Raw genomic sequence first — 24,991 nt, forward strand, 5'->3', positions numbered from 1 at the left:
AGGCAGGGAAAGAAAAGTCAAAAAGATCTGCTGAGTAGCATAGATGCAGCCCCACAACACTTTTTTTAGGGGAACAGCTGCCTTTTCCCCTGTGTAGTCCGAGCCATATAAACACAAGGACCAACACTGTTGCATGCTGTGGTGCAGGTATGACAACAGGAGCTGGCTACAGAAGTTTCACTTTTGGATCCCAGTGCAAGAGTGGGGAGGGACAGCCAGCTATGTTTACCCCAAGGCTCCCTTCCCTCCTCATGTTCCAGCACTCTACTGGGAAACAGGGCTCACCTCCCACAACCAAGCAGCTTCCTGGGAATTATGACCATCCCTTCTGCCTTTGTAGTCAGCATGTTAAGGGCTTCTTCCCAGATAAAAATAGAGGGCGAGGGAATGACCTAACTGTCTGTCCAAAATTACTTGGGAGAGTAAAAACCCTTTGTACTGTGTTTTTTTGCATTTGTATTTCTATGATCACTGGAGGGGCCATTTGAAGCTGTATTAGGGACTATGCCAGCACTTCATGAAAAAGTTGGATGTGTCCTGAGTACCCTCCCAGGAGGTAATGACAAGTGATGCAAATTGATGAGAGCCTAGACAGCATATCTAATAAAGTACACTGAAATGATCATCTGCTTTTTTGGCAGGTGTGTTATATAAATAAAGAAAAACTTGGTTATTTCTGATTTCTGTGCAGTCATTTTTTCTTTCAGATATCACAACTGAGAAGGCAATTTGAGAAGGGAGGAAGAGTTCATTTCTATCACTGTGGCTGAAGTCCAGCTGTAATAGCAGAAATGGCTTTTCTGTCTTAAATTTTCAGGTTAGGACTTGCTATCTTCTCAAAATACAAATGCAAGTCATTGTGCTCACCTGGAATTGCAAAATTCTGATAATTTCAGCTGAAAGTGACTTCACCAGGTCATCTAGTCCTGCCTGTTTCTCAAAGCAGTACCAAGCTACACCAGCTTGCTCAGAACGGTGTCCAGTCAAGTTCTGAGTATCTCCAAATGTGATACCTTCGGAGACAGCACCTCTGGGGCTCTATGCCAATCTTCTACCTCCTGCAGAATCATCTTTTTTTCCTGACACATAATCAGAACAAGCATGTTGCAGCATGTCTTCTTCCTAGTACTGTGCAGCTTTGAGAAGGAAGTCCTCTATAACTTTCTCTTCAAGTAGTTGTAGTCAACTGTAGCAGTAATTTTCTCTCAACAAATCTCAGCCTTTTCTCATATGCTGAGTGCTCCAGCCCCCTGACCACCTTGATAGCCTTCCTCTGGGCTCCCCCTTGATTGGTCTCAAATTGGAGATACTACTATAGGTGTAGTTTCACCAGGGTGTGAGCGAAGAGTAGTGCAGCTGACCTGCTGGCTATGCTTTTGTTGACAGATCCCAGTATGTGGCCATCCCTCTTTGTAAAAATGGCACACTGTTGGGTCATATTAAACCTGCTCCCCATGGTATCCCCTCTCTTGAAAAGTTGCTTTCTATCCAGCTGACAACCCAGCCCATACTACAGCATGGAATGACTATGTCCCAGTGCAGCATTTTGCCTTTTTTGAGGTTCATGGGTCAGCTCATATCTCCAGCCTGCTGTTTTCCTTCCAAACAATATTTCAACTCTCCAGCTTATCAACTGTTCTCTCTAATTTGGTATCACCCATGAATTTGCTGAGAGTAAGTTCTGTCCTATCATTTAGGCTATGGATAATGACATTGGACAGATGGGCACCATCACTCCATGACCAGGATTTCATGCTTCTCATAACAGGCCTTTGAACCCAAAGGTCCAGACAAATTTTACTTGAAATTACTGCCCACTTATGCAGTCAATGCCTGACCAGCTTAGCTGTGAGAATACTTTGGGAGATTGCGTCCAAGGTCTTTCAAAATTAACATCATCTCTTCTCCCATTGTCCCCTGAGCTGATCATCTGATCATAGAGGAAAACCAGGTGAATGAGACATGATCTGTCCTTAGAAAATCCATGCTGGCTGATTCAAATCACAACCATCATTGTCCTCTCACCCTAAAGATCAAATAATCCTAATGACAGTAGGCTGGTTTCAAATTACTATGTGATGATGACTGGAGACCAGGAGCAAATGGCTGCTAAAAACAGAGATATACCTGGGAAAATAAATCAGTTGGAGTTGTTAACAAACACACAAACACACACACACACAAGACCACATTGAACATTCAAAAGAATACATGTTACTTTTCTCAGAGTGCAAATGAGAGTGAACAGTTCTTAAATTCACAGAATAGGACTCAGTAACACCATATGGTCTTGGTTAAAATTATTTTATATTGTAACAAAAGCAAAACCATCCCATGGAAAGCAAACCTTGAGCCAGTTATGTAAGTGCTGCCGAGGGAGTGAGAAACCTGAACTTGATTTCCTGACCGACCATAGGACAAGTCAATTTGTCAAGATATCTTATCTGTAAACTTTAATAGCTTTGAGAATTTGGACTTTAATTCCTTCATCTGTTAAATTATGATGTTGGTAATAGCACCTCTGTGTTGTGAACTACTTGGATACTGGTCATATCAATATCATAGTATAAATTAAATAGAAATGGATTTGCTTTACTCCAGACTGCTTTACCATTTTCTAAATGTACCCTTTAGATCAGTAATGTTTTTGCTCATTTTTAATGCACTATTTCCTATTTTAGGGGCTTTTTTTAATTCCAGTAAATATTGCCATAGTTGTCACACCTTGTAAGTGGTTTCTTTAACTTTGAGGAAAACAGGACTTATCCTGCCACTTCCTAACTTTTTTCACTGTGAGAACTACTCTGAGACTATATCCATGTAGAATAATACAGTATTTTAATACATGCCAGTGAAATATTATATTGTTTTATATCACAGCTCAATGTCCTGGCTATACTTTACTATCAGGAGCATAATTCTTCATTATGAAAATGAATTTCCAAAATTATAGCGATAGTACTGTTGTCCATAGTTGGCTATTAGCCATGACCATTGCTTGGCTTTTGAGCAGGATGGGAAGTATGCCAAGGAAGTAATTATTCCAAGTAACGAAGAACTTGACTCTGTAGAATAACAATTCCTATTGTAGAAGCACATCTATTATTTCTACCATGCTATAATCACATAATGCAAAAGGGATGGTGTGGGATAGATGGAGTAGGGGACCAGCAGTCAGAACTTCTGGCTTCTCTCCCTGGGTGTGGCATTCCTCTCATCTGCTCTAGCATAGGTGATCACTCTTTGCTTGTCTCCTTGGAGGGATGGTTTTTGATTAGCTGTGGGTGATGTTCTTGCTGATCTGTGGAATCAGTGTTTGATAAAAATCAGCCTTTTTTTTCCCTGTACCTTGGGCCTGTTTCAGTCTTTGCAAAACTAAAGATGTCTTGAAGCCTCTTTTGTAATCAAAAAAAAGTTCAAACATTTATTGATTAGACAAATTGAAGAATTATTCCTGTTTTTACAATGTGGTTCAGAAGCTGCTCCCAAACCTAGATCCACTTCTAATATGGGGCTTCATGCTTCTGAGTGAAGAACACCAAGATTAATAAGGCATTCTAAAGTCTATTTTATATTCTCAGTTATTACTTCAGTGTAAACAGATTGCAGTGCTTTGCATGGAGAGGAGTGTGAGCTTCAAGAGCTGGTGAGCCATCAGAGATGATAATTGGAGTTTCTGGCTGTGGATACACACACATACACACAAATCCCACTGCAAACACAGTGCAGCCTGAGCTGCAGTTATGAGAGCCATTGCTCCGTGCTCGTTTTCATTTCTACCCAGTAAAATAATTCACTATGTCAATAGTACATGGAAGGCATGGATGCTAATTTACATTCCTTTGTAAAGGGTTTCAGATGATTATACTTCCCTCACAGCCAGTCCTATGCTAATGAGAACTCTCTGATTCCAAAACACTGCCAGGATTAATGTTCATGGACTCTGCACCAGGGTAAATGACCTGTGGCATAGCTTTAATTAAGGAAGACAGACACATAATTAGAATAACAACAGCTTACTATCAATTTCTGCAGCAAGTCTCGGCCCCCGGGTGATACGTCATTTGTGTGCACCACCTGCATGTGGGTGGACTACTACATGAAAGGCCCAAAAAAGAAAGCTTTGTAATTCCTAAATGGGTATTACATAAGCTGCATCCTTTGTTGAATCCCTGAAGCAGCAGTTGCAGCTTCTTATTGCAAGAAGAGGAACAGAAACCAGCATTGCACAACAGAGACCTGAGGAGAGATTCATATGAACTGATCCCAGCAATTTTGGCCTGCCTTTCTGAGCAGATATAGTAAAAGATTTGTTGATGTCTCAGTCCCTGGCAGCTCCCTGGAGAGAGGACTACATCTCCAAATATCTAGGTGCCTGGCCCCATTCCCCTCCTTCACACAGAGTATGGCAGGTCTTGCAGTGACAGATCGTCCCCTCAGGATTTTAGGCTGAGTTTTTATTTGTGAGCTGTGGTGAGCAGGAACTTGCTTAGAAAATAAGTCACTATTATCCACTAATCATTGTGTTTTGCAGATAGAGCTTTGTATGAGGCTGATTGGCTCTCAACACACTGGTGCTGACAAACTTGTGTGTGTGGACCCTTTTCTGGCAGTGACTATCTTCCTTTATTTGTGTTTGCATGGCACCATAGTCAGATATGCTTTTTCAACATTGCATGTGACTCAAATTATTTTACAACATCGATTCTTTAAAACTGCATTTTAGACCCCCACAAGTCCCAAATCCAGTCCTAAAGCAGCTCCTCTCCTGACACATCATGACTAAGCCTCCTGCCAGTGCCTGTCCTAGTGACCCCGGACAGCTCTGGTGTTCTGACCCTCACCTGTCTCAGGATATGTCTACTTCTCTGCCTTGACAGCCTGCCCAGCTATCCCATACAGTCACAGAGCAGAAGGAATCTTCAGGGGTCATCTAATCTTATCCCACAACAGCATGCATAGTGATGGGAGATGTCTAACTTCCTTGAAGAATATATTATCTGCAGTCTTTTTAGAAAGTCTATTGCACTGCTTCACTGTCCTTGCAATTAGAGAGGTTTTTCCTCATGTTTCAGTGAAATCTTCATTGCTGCAGGTTAATTCCTGTCCTATCTAACACAAATACTGGAGGGAAGATTAATTCCTTTGTTTGGAACAATCTTTCATGTGCCTGAAAAAGGTTGCCCTGTCCCTTCACAGATGTTTGATCATTCTCATTGGTCTACTTTATGGCTCTAGAATTGATTAACATTTTTCCTAAAGTGGACTCTATCTGCTTTTGTTGTTTTTGACTTCACCTTTGAGTTTCCCTGGATTTTAGAATTTTTTTTCTGCCTACACACACAGGAACTTGTAGACTCTACAGAAATAAAAATTTTTTTTTAATAATTATATAACAGAAACAAGAGCAAAAATAATTTATAAAAGTCTCTTAGCTGTATAATGACACTTCAGTGAATAAGGTGATACAGAGATAAATGAAAGTAGCCAGTCTTTTCATATGATATCTAGATGGGTTGCCTCACTGTCAAGTCTTTGAACCTTAAAAAACAGCATTTCAGAGATTTAGTTGCAACAAGACACAAGACTGATTGGAGTTCTAATTAGTCTGGTGGACAACAGACTTGTTCCTGCAGAACAGGAAGATAATTATTTTTGCTTATAATAAACTCTTCAGATTTCACTTGTAACATCTGCTCTTCAGCACTGGCACAAACACAACACACAGACAATGAATAATTATATTAACACCACAATGTTACCAGAAGCGGGGTTTTATTCTAAAGTAAGACTTCATTAGTCAACACTGTAATAAAGAACAGAGTTAAGTGCAGTAAACTCAATTATGAGTTGTGTAACTGTGATTGCTTCATACAGAAATTCAGGGAGTCTGTAGTTGGTTTTCCTGATCCTCTGTGATTTGGATAGCGTTCCTGCATGAGTAGGACAGATCTTGCTAGAGAACCAGCCCAAACTCTCAATCTCTTCTTGTCTGCCTAGCCTGTAGAAACCAAAACAATGTAGTGATGTAGGCTGACAATTAAGTTTTTTGTGAACAACATAATAATTGTGTATGAACTGCCCAGTACTTAATACCTTATGTCAGGGTGTGCCTCGGTTACTCCAAGGCAATTTCTTGATCTGAGATTGTCTCGTGTGCAGTTATGGGTAAGAGAAGGCACCCAGAAGAGTACCATGGATGACAGTGCCACCCCCTTGTTTGTATATATGTAATGGAAGTTAAGATTGATTTACATGACTAGGCATGGGTTAGAGACAGAGCTCTGCTTTGACTTAGTTGAACTCACCTAATTTCAGATCACTTGGGTGGTGATAGCCTTGCTTGTTCTCTTACACAAATGATAATTTCTCCTATGATCACCTAGAGAGGACTCCTAGAGGAGAAGTTTCCAAAGGTTTGGACCAGCAGATTGCCAGCAACCTTCAAGCTTTCCATGGATCTATGTCCCATACAATAAGAAAATTAATAAAAGGTACTTCTTCAATCTGCCCCATTTGTGAGCCATCACCTCTAACCTTTCAGGACAAAAGTTTGTGGGATGTGCCTCATACACACATGCACAAATACAAGAGCATTGAGAGTAACAGAGCAAAGGCTGTTTGCCACAGCCAAGCTCACCCCTGCATCAGGCTGTATCTGATGCAAGCAGCCACTCACCTGGTTAAGCAGAAGACAAAAACGTGTCCACTGCTAATATGGGGAAGAATGTAAACATGCCATTTGCGGAAGTTCACTTGGACAAGCACTCAAGGTTGTGTGCTTCTTCTTACACAGAGCAAGCTGCCCTTCCCAAAATGAAATGTGGGGTTTTCTTTATTGGTATCTGTAGCTGCACCTCTCATCTCTTTGGGATTCCCCAGCTTTCATTTCTTTGCCTTCCTTGCTTTAGGCCATGTGCATGACTAACCTGATCTTCCAGCTCAGAATTGTTAAACACAGCTCCTCCCTGAAACCATCAGGTGCAGTCCTCAGACCTGCCAGGTCCTGTGTGTTTTAGCATGAAGCTCCCACCTGGCTCCCTCACTATCCATCTTAATGCATTTACAATGCAGAGTGGTGGTGTCTCTGCCACCCCAGGATGTGCCACGCCAGTATCGGTATTGCTACTCATGGGATCCTCTGATCTGCTGGCAGCTGGACTAGGAAAGGCACTGTGCAGTGTCCCATTGTTCCCTCTTCAAAGGACCCCTCCTGGGGTGCATGTGATCCCCAGGGGAATTTGGAGCTCCTCATCATCCTGTGCCAGCAGGAAGAGATTGGCTGTGATGCCTTCTCAGCTTTCTGAAATTCAGATATACAACAAGTCAGACTTGGGGGTGGAACAGGGTGGCAGGCTGATGGACAAGCACATTTAGGCACTTTGGTAGGCAGAGTTCACCACTCCTGCAGTGCTTCTGGACAGTGATAGCAATGCATATGGGGGGTTGGGCAGGATATCTGAGTGTGAATCTCATTAATAGACACATGACCCTGCCAGTAGGCTCCTTTATTGCTAATTTGTGGTGCAGGATAGGTGATGTTCAAGGGATAATATAGAAAGTGCTGCTTAGTGAAAGAAGCTGTCTAATGAAGTAAAAAAATTACCTTTACTGGGATACTTCTAGCAGATTGTATTTACTGGAGGTTCACTATGGGTATGTGATATGCTTTACCTTGTGAGGATTAGAAAACAATTACTGCAGGTGAAAGACACTATAAGTTCAGTTTGTCTCAACCTGCAAAAGTCTTTTACAATAGATAAGGTAAACAATGGCTTGGAAGTGCCTTTTTCCTTCCATTGACTGTAATTTAGGAAGCAGAGTCTGTTTGGCTCACATATGTATGCCAGAAGTTAATAAGCTAAATCCCATACTAAAAGCACAATAAGCAAACCTAAATCTAGGATATGGATGTTCCTGTGTCTCCAGCTGCTGAATGAAGTGATCCTTGTGTTCTGTACTATGACTATAAATACAGACACATTTTCCAACACTGCTTTTTCAATCTGCACTGAATAAGAGATCCATATCCCTTTACTTCTCCATCTCTGGATTCCCCAGGCCGCCATGGAGCACTGTACCAGTGATCTGCTCTTCTTCCTTGTCTGTGATCTGTGGATGCAGAAAGTGCCCACATGTGACAGTCACATTCCCCAAGCAAGTGACTTGCTCAACCCCAAGCCAGCCAGGCAAAATTCTTGTTTTTCTCAGTTCCTCAGGAACTTGCTGTGGACAGGCAAAATCAAAGGGAGATGCCACTAGGCTAGTCCTCCCATGCCACAGTGGAAAAGGCATCAAGGGAAACAAGTTCATGGCACCCATTTTGAAATACTCAAACTAAATGAAAAAGCCAAATGTCATAGAAAGCTTGGTTGTTTGTAACCTCAGGGCCAGGACAGGGTCTATTTGAACACATTTGCTAAGGGTTTTCTGTTGGCCTCAGTTCTCAGGTCCCCATGGAGGCAGTCAACTCATCCCAGCACAGACTGGTGTTAAATGTCACTGGATCATGGCAGGAATGTCTCTACCCCATTTTGTCCTGGGGTGGATGACTGCCACAGGGGTTGAGAAGGGGAGAAAAAGCCCTTTGAGCTTTTGCACTGCTCCTGCCACTGTCTCTTGCTCTCTGCCAGAGGAACAAAACACTGGAGTACTCTCACACATACAAAGTGAAATGACTGACTTCCACCTCAATGAGGCACCTCCATATTTTCCAAAGTTTGGCAATATACTGTTTTCTGTGAATCAGGGAAGATTTTGGCCAAGCATAATTGCTTCACAGGATGCAGCAATGGCAGCCAAGGAAAACACCTTATCGAAAGAGTGGGATAAGCTTTGCTAGTATAGATTGGATTGCCCTGATTTCACCAATTCACAACAGGATGAATTACCAATCGCATCAGTAAGAAAATCACTTTCCCTTTCCCAGAAGAAGTCAATCTGATACTATGGTATACATGTATCAGGATCTGTGCTGAGGTAGGATGGGAGAGGAATATTGGACTTTGATTTGGGAATAAGCATAGTGCCTTGTTTAAAACAGGCACTTTTTAGGAAACATACTGTTGTCTACATTTCCATCTACCCACAAATAGGAAAAAAAAAAAAAAACAGAGGGAGAAAAAAAAAGGATATTACAAAATCCATTGGTAGGTATATGCATAAAAAAGAATTATAAGCAGCTAGAATTAATCCTTGTACCTATTTCCTAAGTATGACTATTCTGATGCTTCCTAAAGGCATCACTTCAACCATCCAGTCCAGAGAAATTTGGTAGGAAGAATATCAAGTTTTTTTCCCTACAAGGTTGGTGAAGTGGAGTGACTTGGGCAGGTGGTTCTCAGGAGTAAAAGCCCCTGTGAAATGGCAGCGAGTGTAAGCTGATTTGAAAATGTGTACTCTTGCCCTGAGATGGGCAAAATCAGAAGTCTCCCTTTATCTCAGTTGAACTGGCAGTGATATATATGATAAGAGAGTACTGAGCTGGAGATAAACTGGATGGAGGCTTCCTTAGTTTCTGTAACTGCCAGGATATGTGAACATCCTTTGCCTCATACTTTGTCATGTAAATAGTCTAAAGGACTCTGAAAACAGATAGGAGCTCTGTCAAACCAGAATGATGTTTTTTTCTCTTTCATCCTTTCTGAAATGAATCAGTCCATACAGTAACAAGGCAAGAAATAGGCAGTCCCACTTTCTAAATCTGTTATTTTTTTTATTTTATCTTCTCTTATAGCATTGCAATTGTGTGCCATTCAGGGTGGTAAGAGTGCTGCTGGGATTAACCTTCAGTCTAGCACCTTCCTGGTTTTCTTCTTTCCTTGAAACAGGATACGGTGTCAAAATCATCTCTGTTTGAAGAACAAAGTACAGAGTGATAAGCAATTTATGTTAGGAGTACTTTTGCAATGCTTTCTCATCCCAGTTCCCAACATCCCCACATGACTCATTCCACCTTCCTGCTGTGAGTGCTACTGGCCCTACATGTGAAATTAAACTCTGGAAAGCATTTCACAGCAAGAGGAGTTTACTCTTTGAGTTCAAGCTCTGCCTTTTGTTAGGGGCATGCGTTAATTGTTTAAAGGTTAACTGGTTTCACTTGCTAAACCTGCTCCTATTTATAAGCAAAGCTGCTCTTGCAAAATATGAATCATCAAAGCTCAGAGACTGAAAGGGTAGATGAGGTTACCCTTTCTGCTCCTTTGCCAGGACAAGCTCATACACAGCTGTCTGTTCTGTGTCTGGGGTAGTAAACATCTGAAGAAATAGGATAGCCAGCAGTTCCTTGGATACTTCTGGCTGAAGAAGCAAATTATGATTTCTGACACATTTCTCCTAATTCTTTCAGCATTCTGTAGCATCTGTGTATTCACAAAACTTAATATCATCCAAGAATAAATATGAAGCTCACAAAGAGGAGAAAACAAATGGCTCAAGCAGTGGCAGGTGCTGTGTTAGGTGTAATGAAATGACTGAAAAGGCTCCTTTTTTCTGGAATCTACACTAACCTCTCATCCACTTAGCTCCCCCCTCTCTGTGTTCCCTCTGCATCATTCACTGTAGTTTGTGAAAATTAAATCAGGATTTTAGTTCCTGTGCTCTGTCCATAAATTTTTTTCTTTCTCTTAAATCAAATCTAACAGAAAACTCATTTTACTTGTACTCAGATCATGTTCTCCTTAAAAAAAGACTGTCCATTTTTCAGTAGTGCTAATGTGGGCTTCAATTTGCTTTTTTCTTGCTCTGCTTTGGATGCACTGGATTCCCTTTCTTTGAAAACAGCTGATTTAATCCCCCCCTTCCCTGTTTGGGGCATCTGGGAGCAACTGGAGTGACTTTATACTCCTCTTTGGATTCATGCTTTTGCCTCATTTTCTGATGTTGGCTAAACAGACTGAGAGTTTCTTATTTTATTTTCTAGAGATCTTAGCATGGTGACAGCTTCTATTTTGTGTGTGTTGTTGGTGTGATTTCTGATTTTTGTATTTTCCCCCCATTATCTGTCAGTGTCAATCTTTTCCCTGTACCAGAAATTTTCCTTTCCTCCTATGACTTTAGCTGTGATGTGTGTCATCATTTGCATATTGCTTAGGACTGTGTCACAGCTTCATTCTCACTTGCTATAAAACCTCAATTATTGCATTTTGCTTTACAACTTCATTGAGCCAAGCTCCTATGCATAGATATAGGTTTAAATACATGTTTCTATTTGGATAAAATAAATGGTCTTAAGCATACATTCAAGTGTGCAAGTAGAGAAGCTTTGCAAAATTAAGACCATGCACTGTAGTGACAATAAATGATTTAAAACACAGGGTCACAAGCCTCATTTCTATTTTTGCTCATAGCAATGTCTTTTCACAAGACAGGGTCACCACAAATTGGAATGTGCAATCCCTCATTTTAGCTTGAGCATAATCAAAAGGCTCAGAACAATAAAACCAACCTCAGACTTCCTGGGCAATAGAGATGTACGAAGCAGCAGTGGTGAGGCAACACCAGGTGGAGTTTATTAAACTGTGACTTCTCACTGAGCTTGGGAGCAATCAGGTGCTCTTAGCAGGTTGACAGAGCCAGAGGGTTTTCTTTAACTGATTTTTTTTCTGATTATTAAATCATAAATCTACTGGCTGGGATCACAGAAAAGTGTACAGCTTTCACCACATTCGTTGCATCTTGGTTTGCAAGGGATGGATCTCACACACAGAACTGCATTGCATGGGAATATCTGTTAATAAATGTAGGCTGAGAAAATTTTAAAGCAATTTTCATTAAGAAAGAAACCTGTCTACAGAAACACATATATGCAGTAAATATAAGTAAGCATATATATAAGTCTCATAATGCCTTGAGATGGCCAGTCTGTATCCTTCTGTTTATGAGAACTGTAACTCATATATTAAAAAAGGCTGATGTGTCCATTTTTGGCCATTCTGGATTCTAGAGCACCCTGCAGACATAGAGGAGTTAGTGCTTGATCTCATTCTGTTTTCTAGGTGGCACTGGCAATTTGTGCTATAAATTCATGTGGTGCCTGGGGGGTGTCTTTCATTTCATTCATTTACGCTTCCCACTAGTAGTTACGGTTCAAGATACAAACCTGCAAAGCAAACTGATTTGTAACCTAAAAAAATTGCAGAACTGACAACCCACAAAAGGATCCTAGGAGGTGGTGAATATATTCTGAAGCCCTGAAATTAAAAGAAGAACAAATAAATAAAATTAAAAAGCAAAAAATAGTATAAATGCCTTTGTCCTGTAATGTACTGAAACAAAACCATTATATTAACTGGGAGATGGTGTATATAAGTGCACACTTATGTACACACCTGGTCTGACCTACCAGGTCCTCCCACTTCTGCAGAAACAGCGGGGGGCTGAGGGAGCTGCCTCGGGGGGCTGGGACCTGGTCCAGCTGGCTGTGGTCACTTAGCCACACCCAGCCCTTGTACCAGTGCTTCAAGGGGGTTCCCATGTCTGCTCCCCTTTACAACTTGTCTGCCACCTCCTGTCAAGTGCTTCAAATTGCTCAGGTCCAGGGTGGCAGTAATCCTCATCCAATCACCAGGACATATGTGAGTTTCAGCCCCTCATTTGGCACTATTTGTTGTGACAATTTAATAAAACAATACTGTAATTTTTTTTTTTTAATGCTTGTCTTAATGTAATGCTGAGAATAACAGAGAACCAAGACATGAACTCAAATGAAAAGTTCAGAGGCTAAGAGTTGCTTTTAAGCCTTAGGAAATGCTGAAATGGAAACAAAGCAGGAATTGTCAGACATGTGGGAAATAATTTCTGCTTCATATTCATTGAAGACATTGGAATTGTTCCAAAGAGGAGCCGGTCCATTTTACCTCCTAAGACTGTCTGCACTGAGTCAAATCAAAAGCCTATCAAGACAATATCATGTCTTTAAGAGTTATTGGTAGCAGCTACTGTAAAAGAATAAAAGAAAGAGATCAGGCAAAGGGGACGTACCTAACCTCTAATAAAATCCATGCATTAGGGACTTCTGGAGCTGTTCTCCACCTTACTCTTCCAGGACTGATGTTCACACTCTCTTTTATTGACCTGTTAGTACTTTTGGTATTCCAAAAATGTATGGTCATGAATTTATGGCAGTGGCTCTCCTTCCTGAATTATGTTTTGTGTGAAAGAGTGCTCCCTTTAGTTTCCTTGAAATGTTCTGCCTGATCATTTAATTCAGTGTCCCACCTCCTCCACTGCAGTGAGCAATTACACGCTTTCTGACCTATCTGGAAAGCTGCAGGATTTTACATTCCATGTAATTTTCTTTTCCCTGCTGGAGAATCCCAGCCTATTTACTTTTCCCATATACAGGGTAAGCTGGTCACCCTTTAGTTTCCTATGCCTTTCCTATAGTTCGACTGTAAGGCCATCAAAAATATGAGGGAGTCCTGCCTCGTCGTAAAAAGTGCCTTTCACAGCAGTGCTGCCTTCTTCTGACACGGCTAAGAGTACAGACAGTGAGCAGGAAAACACAAGTTGCAGCATTTCTGTAGGTAGAATTTATGCAAAGGAGTAGAGCTTCTGCACTGCACACTGGTAAAAAGATAATGGCACTCCACCAGTTATATCATCTATTGCTAGTTACCACTGGCCATGCAGCAGCCCAGAGACTGCATTGCCCGAGGCCGGACTGGGCAGGATTAGCAGCAGGAGATACTTTAATGAAAACCAAGCACCAGGAAAGGACTGATGTGTTTGTATTTGTTTTATAGCCTAAGATGCAAAGCAGGTAGGAATACCCTGGACTGATTCCAGCTATATTGCACAGTGGCGTCCAAAGATATCAGCACTAAAGAGCCCTTTTATTTTCGGAGCCATGCCTCAGTAGTCAGGAGAACTTGTTCAGTGGGCCTGCAGCCAAAGGGCCCAAGTGTCTGATTTTCCAAAGCTGATGTTTACTGTCTCTTGTATCACAAAGCTGCTGCCTGGAGAGCAGCTGGCTGGAGGTGTCTGGAACAATCCCAGCCACCGTTTCATAAGAAACTCTTTCTACGTCTCTGCTTTCCCACAAAGGCTCATATTTTATGATTGCTGGTGGGCAGGAGGTTGATGAAATGCATAGCTGATCTGAAAACAGAAAAAGGCAACAGGCAAGATCTAAAAAATATACCAGTCATGGTTAGGCCTGTGAAATCAATAACACACATAGTCATTGTGCGAGAAGGAACAACAAACTAGCTGCACCCTCCACCAGCTGGTTTCCTGTCTGTGGTGTAATGGGTGGGAGTCTGGGTGGTAAATTTACACCTTGCTAAAAGCCAGATTGTAAATTCATTGTCCTCTCCTTTTATCCCCATCTTCTACATGGTCTCCAGAGCTAAGAGACAAATTGTACCTGATTCATTTTAACTACATATTTATTTTTATAAAACCTCAAATATCACTTTCTTGTGCCTGAGAACAAAGGTTTTTTTGAAACAGCATCCCCCCTTTAATCAGAAATGGGGAAAAATGCAATGGTACCAGCTTAGACACCTTGGAAACTGTGAACTCTACTTCTCTCTTGGTGGTCCCTTTCAGTTTGGGTAGATGACTTCAGGAGTGAAACAAAATATGCCAGCACCTTCGTTCCCAGTCCCCATGCAGAAAAGTGGGATTTGAATGTCCCATGCTCTCCACCTGGCAATCAAACACCCTGCCAAAACAAAACTGAAAAACAATGAAAAGTGGTGAGCCAGTAATTACTCATCCCTGTCAACATTACCCACGTGCATGCTGCTGTCTCTGTGTCATGTCCTTTGCCCCGAGGCCAGGGGTCAGGGAATCTCCTGCTGTGCTAGAGACCAGCTGTGTGGCCCTTTCACATCTGTTGATGGTCACAACTGCTGTAGGCGCTTCATAGTCCACCTTCACAGGTCTGTCTCTGTCTGGGGATGAGTGCTGGGACTGTCTCTTCTGTCCACAACATGTTGCTAACATTGCCCAGAGGCCATGAGTGCTCAGGTGTATTTGAGGCTGACCTGAAGGAAAGCAGATTACAAGAGCAGTTTCAAAAATTGTGTTGTGAGTGAAAGGCCAGGTCCTTTTCCCCCGACTGTCCTCTGATGTTCACAGCCTCCACCAGCAAAAAAACAAAGAGTATTGCTTATCACCTGAATCCAAGACATACAAAGGCCAGTTTACCCCAGCCAGTTTATTGAGGATGCTTTACCTTCCTGTGGTGAGAATACCAAAATTCCCCTAAGTGATCAAGAGCCATAGATCACCACATATATCTCCTGAAAAGTCAAAAGGAAGAGAGAGGTAGATGTCCCATTTGCTTTTAGACACACTGGGGTTTTACAGGAAAGAGACAGAGATGCTGGATTTTTTGGCTCATTTTCTTGATCGTGAGAGATGCAGAAGACCAAGCAGCCCTGTACCATCACAGGATGGAGGTATTTATATGTAGCATGCTCATCTCAGGAGGGAGGTCTGAGCAGCCTGTGAGCCACCCTGACCTGCTGGCCATCTTCTAGCAGATAAGGAATAGATTTTAGTCTAAACAAAACCAGAGTCCCATTTTTCTAGAATCATTTCCTCAAAACTTTTCCAGATATGAGCAAGTAGGTCAAATGAGGAAAATACAAAGTTTTAATAAAACTCCAACCTCCTGGGGCTACCTATTCAGCTACCTGAATATTGTCGTGCATTACAATAGCAAGACAACTGTCTACAGGGTTGTTCCTTAGAGACAGCTGTGGCAGTGTTTATTTTGTTGGTTGTGGGGCAGCCTGTGTATGTGATTCACGACAGATAAGCTTATCTACTCAGAGCTTCTTTGAGAAGCTGGAAACTCATTCCAACTGATACATTCATTTATCACATGATAACTGTTAAGGGAAACCAAGTGCACTTCTTTTCTTTTTCTTTTTGAGTAGTGTGTTTTTCACATAAAGGGACATGAAGATGCTGTTTTGTAACCTGCTCTCCTCCTGAGGACAGAGAGTACAGTTGCATTGAGCTGAGTAAAGCATTGTCAGTGCACAGCCCAGAAGGCTCCAGCTACCCTGGCAAGCAGCCAGACAAAAAAGATTGCTCCATTTTGAGTCTCAAGTGTTATTGAAGTGTAACATATTAGAAAGAATGGCCTTGGATGGAAAATATACCTCGATCTATGACTCAGCTAACTGGATAACAGAAACCTCTCGCTCTGTCTTCTAATTTTTGCAGTCTGAGAAAAACTCTGTTTCTGATAGCATGGACCTCATCTCAGCAGTGAAATTGCTCTCCAAGCAGCCTTCCTAATTGCATCACATACAAGGGGCCTTCTGCTCCTATTCACTGATAATCACCTTGTGGCTAACAAGCAGATGCAGATTTTGCTTCTGTGGGAAGTTCCATTAAGAAAGTATTGACATACTGTGGCTTTCTGTTATATAATGAGGGGTTTTATCATCTTTTGTGTAAAGTTGACCATAGTAGCCTGCTTTTATTTTGTATTTCATTCCAGCCCACCCATCTGTTCTCCTTCTCTGCAGCGGAAGTTAAGAAGTCGGTTGACATTTGATTAGCTAGGGCTTCACAGACAAGCACTGGCTCACCTCCAGTTCTAGGATTCTTGTTCCTGTATATAATCTTCAGATGTATTCAATGCTCTGTTCTGCTATGCTACACTACATTATTCTATTCTATTCTATTCTATTCTATTCTATTCTATTCTATTCTATTCTATTCTATTCTATTCTAATTTTCTTGCCCTTGTCTGGATTCCAGGTCTGGTGATGTGTACCTCAGATGCTGTATATCAGATTTATCAGATGTCCGTAAATCAGATATTCCATAAATGTGCTCACCATGGCAAAAAGCCTCCTCTTCTTTCCCACCTCCTGACTGAGACCTCATCTGGAGTGCTCCATGCCACTGGGGGATGCAGGCTGAGTCCCTTCCAGCTGGTGTGCTGCTGATTCAGTGATTACAAGAGCAGCATCCACTGCCAACTGTTTTGTGGATTAGATATGCAGGAATTGCCATGCCAGAGCAGGCCACTGGTCCATCTAGTGGCTAATGTAAAATTTTTTAGAGAAAGACATAAAAGGTTTATTATGAATCCAATTAGTCAATATTATACCAGTGGGGGATATTTCTCCCTGACCTCAGCTGGTTATCAGATTAGGTACCCTGAAGCATAAGGATTGATAGTCCTTGTCATTTCAGTGCATCCAGAGTAGCTGCAGATGCTCTGCTTATTCATATTTATGTTTAGGTAAAAATTCAAATCATATACAAGAACATGAAACTCCTCTGTTTCAGTGCTGTCAAAATAGTAGTGAATTAGATAAATTTATTGATTAAAGACATGTCTTTGAACAACGAATAATAATGTTAACTTTTGTTCGTTCTTTTTCCTACATACTAGGAAATAGATCAGTTCCTAAAGAAAGGTGTTGCTTTTACTGTGGTATTCTTTAGCAGATTTTTTCAGTGTGGGCACGTCAATTTCAAAGAAAACAACACAACCAAACAGCTGGCATTTACCGAGGCAGACTTTAAACAGGACCGAGATCAATCTAAGGAAAGTAAACCTCAAGTGCCTACTATAATATTGATATGTACCTCAGATTTCAGTGGTTTTTAATGCATTTTTAATGAAGAAATGCTTTTTTGACATGCAGTATAGCTCTTCCAAATATCGCCACAGTACCTTCTGCTGAATTCACCTGGCTCTAAAAGGTAACATGGTAGCACTGAAGGTAGGTATAAAACCTCCCAAAATCCCAATATTTATTATGAATGTGACTTCCATCTGTGAGCAGGAAGCATGTATGTGAATGTCAACACATGTGTTCATGCATTTGTAGATCTGACATCAACCTGGTCTGCTGTTTACTATGAGATATTGCTGAAAGCTGTACACAGGGACCAGTTTCTGATGAATCTAACCAGTCCTCTCTGTGATGTTCAGGGTGACTCACTGGCTGGGGAGGGGGGAAACATAATTCATCCTACTGATTTCTCATAGTTTTTACAATGACTGTTGCTTTGAGTATTCACTGATTTACAAATTAGGACCTGTATGTATTTATCATCCAAACATCATGGTTACATACCTACTCCCTGCTGAGGACTCACCCAAGTCATCTGGGGGCTTTTGGGAGAAGCACATGTGCAACAGGTGTTGCTATTTTTGAAGAATTTCATTTGTGTAAGTTGTGCATAGTATGGTTTTGGCATTACTGACATACTCATTTTTTAAAAGGTAGCGAGGCAACAGGAGAGGTGCTGTATGAATCAGAAGATGAAGTGTTTACTAAAGAAATTACCTCTTATGCAATTAATACTTAAACATTTGTTAATATCTGGTGAACACCTGCACATACTATTCCTAAAAATAACATATAATTCCAGTTTCTCCAGGAGAAACATTAAAGACCCATGTCTCTTTCCTATGATGTGGTACATTTGAAAATAAAACAGAAGTTTGGTGTTTGGAAAAATTCTGAAGTCTTTTCCAATTCATCATTTGACCTTCTTTAATGCCTCTGAGTTCATTCCCTGACTTTTTGTTGTGTTGCAATGTTTTTCTGCAGCTGTTCATGCAGGGTTTAAGTGACACATTGCATCCCAGGCCCCTTGCAGGGTTTCAGATGGCCAATTATACTTGTACAAAGGGGGTGCACAGAGGGAGTATTTGCATCACCTGCCATTAGCACACAGGAGCACAACGTCCTCAGGATCTCCTTTCCTATGGGACGATGAGGAGGAGGAGCAGCTATTCTGGAGACCAGTGCAGAGGCCAGTCTTGTCCACTCGTTCATGGGATTGAATTTGAGCCAGCCACCTTCCTCACTGGGAACCTGTTCAGAGCAGACCAGTTCTCACCACCTGGTTTGGGTTGCCTCTCTGTGGAAAGCTGTGTGACAGAAAATCTCAGAGTCTGGTGAGCACCTGGACTAGGACATGTCTGGCTCATGCCTCCAGATGAGGAGCTTGGACTTGTGCTCAGGTGCAGTAAGATAGGTACAACTGTAGAGTGTCTGAATTCAGCTCCTCTTCTGAATATCCATCTGTTGGAAAGTCTCTCCTTCTGCACTGCAAATTAAGCTTAGAAGTTGTGCACAAAAAATAGCAACCCACCACAAGCTACCCATGGTGAGAAATAGGGTTTTTTGGCTTGCTGGAGGTATGGACACGCTTTCTATTGGTGTTATTCTGGGATAATAATCAATGTCTGGTTTGCCCTTCCAGACTATGACTCAGAAGCCTATTAGTCTACTCTAAAACTTGGATGAACAATCAAAATCTAGACTGAAAATCAAAGATGATGCAGGATGGCATCTATCTTCTTTTCACAGCATGCATCTTCATATGCTCTCTGAATATTTCAAAGTGTTTTGGCACTTATTATCCCAAAATGTTTGTTTCAGCTCTGGCTGTTAATGAAAACTCATCAAATGCAGTATTATCTTGACATTTACATGCATGCTTTCTCTATTAGTAGTTCTTCTTTATTCATTTCAATGAACATAAAAGTTGCAAAGTTGAACCTTGGTTTCTGATTTATGTACTGCCTGTTCTTAGCACAAGGATTTTTGTGGAGGATGAACCACAGCAAATGAATTCTGAGCAGAGTGCCAGAACAGCTACTGAAGTGACCCAGACGTAAATTTGTCCCACCATATATACTTAGAATTTTTGACTATTTACAAAGGAGTTGGCTGAAAAAGCCCTTTAGCTTGAGTATGTCTAAAGTTCAGTTTATTTTTTCTGACTCAGGTCCTGCAGGACTCCTAAAGATTCCAGGCACCAGACAGCTGTGTTTAGCCTTGCCTGTTACTGTAACGTCAAGGAAACCTATCATAACTGGCAAGCCTTCTAAACACACGAGTGCTTATGGATTACAAAAGGAGAAAACAGGCAGATTAAAATAAACTGTTACCAGACAGAAAGACACCCACCCTCTTCCCCTATAACTTCTTTAAAAAAGCCCCGGGAATTTGCTTTGATCAGACTTTAAGGTGAGAGCAGATCTCCTGGAAGTTATCTTCAAGCTAACAAAATAGTGATAAGCAAGGGAGGAAATGGAGCCAAGATACGTCATGTTTGTTAAAAGACAAAAATCTGTTGATTGTGATAATCCCTGCTAAGATCTAGCAGAGAGGACATTGCAGAATGAGCCTCACTGGGACCTGAATAGGATTTCCATTCTTACACTGTTGGCCTGTTTGTGTGGCTTTGAGATTTGCGCTTCTCTGGAGGACACACGGAGAGACTTGAAAATTCAGCCACCTCTGGCTGGCTTACCCCTAGCTGGGATACAGTCAAAGTATAGAATGCAAGTGAAAAACAAAGACACAAAAAGCAAACCCCAAACCAACCAAACAAAAAACAACCCCACCCAACAGATCCCACCCAAAACCCTCCCTCACTATTGGTCACTATTGAGGAGTTAAGTCATTGAGTGATTTCAAAGCCAACACATGCTCATGTCCAGACTTCTTGAGACACCAGGAGAATGAGCTTCCTAAGGGAACATTTTATGTTATTATGGGGGAAAAAAAAAATCGGTCCACTCAGTCAAAACCACATTAGTATGCATTACTTTACCAGGCTGCTGTAAACCCAGCTTCACTAGCCAGTTGACAGAGGGCTTGTGTTGAGCAGCTGGAAGAGTCTTATGAAATTGAGCCTTTAATTTTCATGGAAAGCTTCCAGGTTTAAAATGGAGTGAGTGAGGTGAGAATTTGCAGTGAAAGAACATGGTTCCATCAGCCTTCAGCCAACAAGAGATGGAAAGTGTCCCTGCCACAGCAGGAGCAGCCAGGTCAAAAAATGTCTTTAAGATGGGAGTCACCACCATCCTTAAAAAGGTGTCCAGGGAAGATGGGCTGCACCCTTTTTGTGGAGTCCCTCCCTCTTTACATTAACTGCAAGAGAAGCACAGGCAATATTTTTGACTCTTTGGTCAGCTTTATACCCCTAAAATCTGTGTATGGTTGAACAACTCAAGGAAAATGGTTTATTGCCTCTGCAGATGCCAAGGCTCTGGTGCAGATAAGCAGAGGACTCCACTGTGTTATTGGTCAGGGCTCCTCCACCCAGCAGTATTTAGAGTAAAGAAGCCCAACAGCACAAACAAGATTGTATGTACAGTTATCTTGTTTGCTTGGATTTTTAATAGCAGCAAATTGCTTGACAGGACATTCAGAGGAAGGTGAAAACAAACAGTCTTCCATCTGGAGTTTCTCTGCTGATACAGGGTTTTTAACCTGAGCACCCAGAGTAACCTCAAGTCACATGGAGAAAAGGTCAGAAGTGGTTACGGCTATGAAAGAAACTGGATGTTTGCAAGCTGCTCATCAGCAAGGACTTCTGCTTAGCACATGATTTCCACAGGGCAGTTTTGTTCCAACTGTGATAGATATAATGCTTAGATAAGAACTACAAAACACAGACAGTAAATGGACTTTCTTTTCAAATTGTGGTGAACACTAAAGGATATCTCAGGATTCACCCTAGTGTATTCAGGGTGAAAAGGAGAGTAAATTCCAGGAGAAAGGAGTGTGCCTTGCACATCAACTCAGAACATTTGTATTTCATTTGCTGTTGGCTGGTTCCTGTCCTGAAAACATTGAGGTGGCAGGGAAACATTCCTTTAGCTAGTTTGCCATGTGTCCTGAGACCCAGGATCCCTTTGGACATAGTTGGTGTTCAGGGGATTACCTAGTCTTTTCAAAGCTTGCTGTTCACTGGGTCTGATACCTATCTGTAAATGTGAATTAATATGCTATTAGTCAGTGCCAGTCTTGCTTAAAAATGTTTTCCTCAAATTCCATACAATGTCTTCAGCTTCTGAATCTTCAGATAAGGTATAGAAGGGCATTTTAATGGTGTAATTTATGTATTCTTTGAATGTTACACCAGTCTTTGGCTTAATTTCTTCTGAGCAGCAGAATTGTTTTGCTTTATTCCTGTTTTCTCCCAAGCCTTTACCAGGCACTGAGTCTGGGCTCTCAAGGAAGGTAGGAGAGGGAAGTCACAGAGAATTGTCATAGTCCTTGGCATGCTGCGCCTTGGTTCTATCGCCATTCAGAGCAGGAGTAAAAAGGCAGCACAAGAAGCACTTGCACCAGAGGAAGCAGTGAAATGGGGCCCTTTCTTCAGCCAAGCACCACAGCTAAATTAGACAAGAGCAGTGCTCACTTTCCTTCACAATCTGATGGCCTGAACAGACATCTCACAGCTCTTAGTTTTCCAATTTTATGTTTCTCCTCACATTGCTGCTTCCTTGCCCTTCAGATCTTCCTCTATTCCATCTCATCCCACCTCATCCATGCCAACTGGCCCCAGGCAACTCACACAAGAGTTTTGGGGGAGATAATCTCCCCCTGTCCAGGGGCAATGTGGCTGCTGTTCCCTCACCTTTCCTAGCCAGCCATCATGCCCACATCCAACTGCAGCTAAGCAATGCAGCACAAAGCCAGCAGATTTGCATACATCTGTGCAAACTTTCTGTGAGGTCTGAGTGGCTGAGTTTCACTTTGGGTTCCAGGCTGATGTGGAGCCAGGCAGTGGTGGGCATAAGCAAGTGTGCAGAAGGGATATGCCTCGTCACTTCTGCTTGCCAGATTGGGTATTCCACTGTTGGAAAATTCACTGTTTGCTTGTATTCAGAAGTTCCTTTTAGTGAGACTAAAATGATTGTCAAGACTTTGCTGCTTTTGGCACTGATACATGTGAGGGAAGTCTCTGGGATTGTTTAGTCTACAGAAGAAATACCAGTTTTGTACCAGTTTTCAAATAGAAGTACCAGTATTCAAATAGGGTAAATATTGCAAACTAGGAAAAGGGCATGCTCTCTATGTCCTTGGACAGCAAGACAAAATGGAAGGGACTTCAATTATCAATACAGAAATTTTGCTTGGGTACTAGGAAAACTTTTCTCATGGTAAAGGTGACAGTGCAGCCATGGAATAGTTTATTAAGGAAAATTGTGTAGCTTTCATCAAGCTGCCAGAGCAGGAGGTGGCAAAAGTCCAGCACACAGATTAGATCAGTACCTGACTGCTGGAACAGGCAGATGGACCTGGTGATCTCTCGAGGTCTCTTCCAAACCCTGTTTTCTCTGACTCATTTTCAATAAGTAGTACCAAGAAACTTCAATCAGTGCCATTTTGGAGGCTGTGTTAAGATGCGTAAGAGAGCATCTCTACCCTGTGGAAGACAGACAGTCAAGAGAGATGAGACAAATGTGCCTGGGGGAAGAGGGAAGCAGAGAAAGGGAAAGCAGGTTTCCCAAAGCTGCCTAGCTGTCAAGGCAGTGGGAAGGAGTCTTGCTTTTGGAGCCAACATCTACTGGCTGTCTGACCAGAGTGGTCAGAAACACTAAGCTTTTGTGTTGCTGATGGGTCTAAAGTTTGGTGAATTTTATATTGCCTTCAAATACTTTTAATATTCTGCAGTCTGTATCAGAAGGCTACAAAACTTCACAGTCTGCCTTTCAGAGACTCTGAAATATTTCAATTTCCTTATCAAATTCCTTGCCGAACAAGGAATAGTCCCAATGTGAGATTTCCAGGGGATGGTTTTCCGCACAAGAGCCCAACTGCAGAGGCAGATATCAATCTGATTTGATGAAACCACAGAATTCTCCCTTTTTTCCCTTTTCTCCATGGGTGATCAGCTGGCTGCTAATCTGTGAGCTGAAACCCCACACCACTCAAGATACTGTCTCACAGTGAAGAGGCTGCTGAAGAGCCAGGCTGCAGCAGCAGCTGCAAAGCAACTGAGGCTGCTCCTTCAGCTTCACCTGTGGAGATAAGAGCATTTCATAAATTAGGCAAAATAATATTTATATTAATAATTGGATCTTGATATTTTGGTGCTCCCACTTGCTACCTGAGGGACTTCCACAGACCCAGCTGGAGCTGTCACATTTGGCACTTGAGTTCGGAGCAAAGAAAGGCTCCAGCACAGGCATATGCTCAGAGGCAAACACACCTGTCCCAGGTCATTCCCTGACAGCAGGAGTGGCAGCTCCCAGAGTGATGTTATCTCCTGGAGATGGGGAATCTGTGGAGAGGGCTGGTAGGAAGTGTGAAGCAGGGTACCTGTCTTTGTTCTTTCAATTTCCACGTTCACTAGACAAGCAGTGCCCACCCCTGAGCTCAGCAGCAGGGAGTTTAAGGTAGATCACACTTCTGGCCATGTTGGAGAGCCTCAGCAGCATGGGCAGTGGGAGTCTGCAGCACATCCACCCCAGGGGCTGCTCTGCTGTGTCAGCAGCAGGGGGGTGCTGGCAGGTCACTGCTGGCACTGCACAGCGAGCCCCTGCAGTCTGGCAGGTGGACGGGCTCTGCCAGATTGCCTGCAAGCCAGCAAACAAATCAAGCAGAGACAATGGTGTCGCCATGCAGTTCAGCTCCCTCAGGTGTTGTTTTTATTTCCAGCATCAGGGGAGCAATGCTGAGACCCTGCAGAGAGGCAGGGGAGAGGGCAGCTTGCCTTTGTTCACTCTGATTTCTTGTAGAGACATCAGAAGAGCCTTTCCCAGAAGTGGCTTGTCTTCTGCAACGCAAAAGCTGCCTAATTAAGGAGGCATAAAAAAATAGATTTTTGCCCTATTTTTCTTTCTAGGAACTAATATGACTCACTGTATTGACATGCATTCCTTACAGACCAGCTTATTTCTGTTTACCCAGTGCAGTGCACAGCCCTTCACTCTCTTCTGGCTATGAAACCATAGCACCCAACTGGACTTTGGTGACTTCCCAATATCTCCACCAGCCTTCCCTTCTTCACAGGCTTACTTCTAGGAGCCCACTGGTCTTGGTCAGGCTGCTCTGCACTTATGTGGGGAAGCCCAGGACAGCTGGAACCTTTTCAGCAATGACTCATATTTCTGCTTTAGTGGGCAGTGCTGGCATCTCTGGGGAATATCATAGTCTGCAGCAGGACAAGGTATCCTCCAGTCTAGCTGCTGTTTGGGTATTTATTAATGGCAATTATTAACAGGGAGAATGAAGTCCATCCTCTCCCC

Source organism: Lonchura striata, chromosome 1, assembly GCF_050655825.1.
Source record: "Lonchura striata isolate lonStrDom1 chromosome 1, ASM5065582v1, whole genome shotgun sequence".
Classification (NCBI taxonomy): domain Eukaryota; kingdom Metazoa; phylum Chordata; class Aves; order Passeriformes; family Estrildidae; genus Lonchura; species Lonchura striata.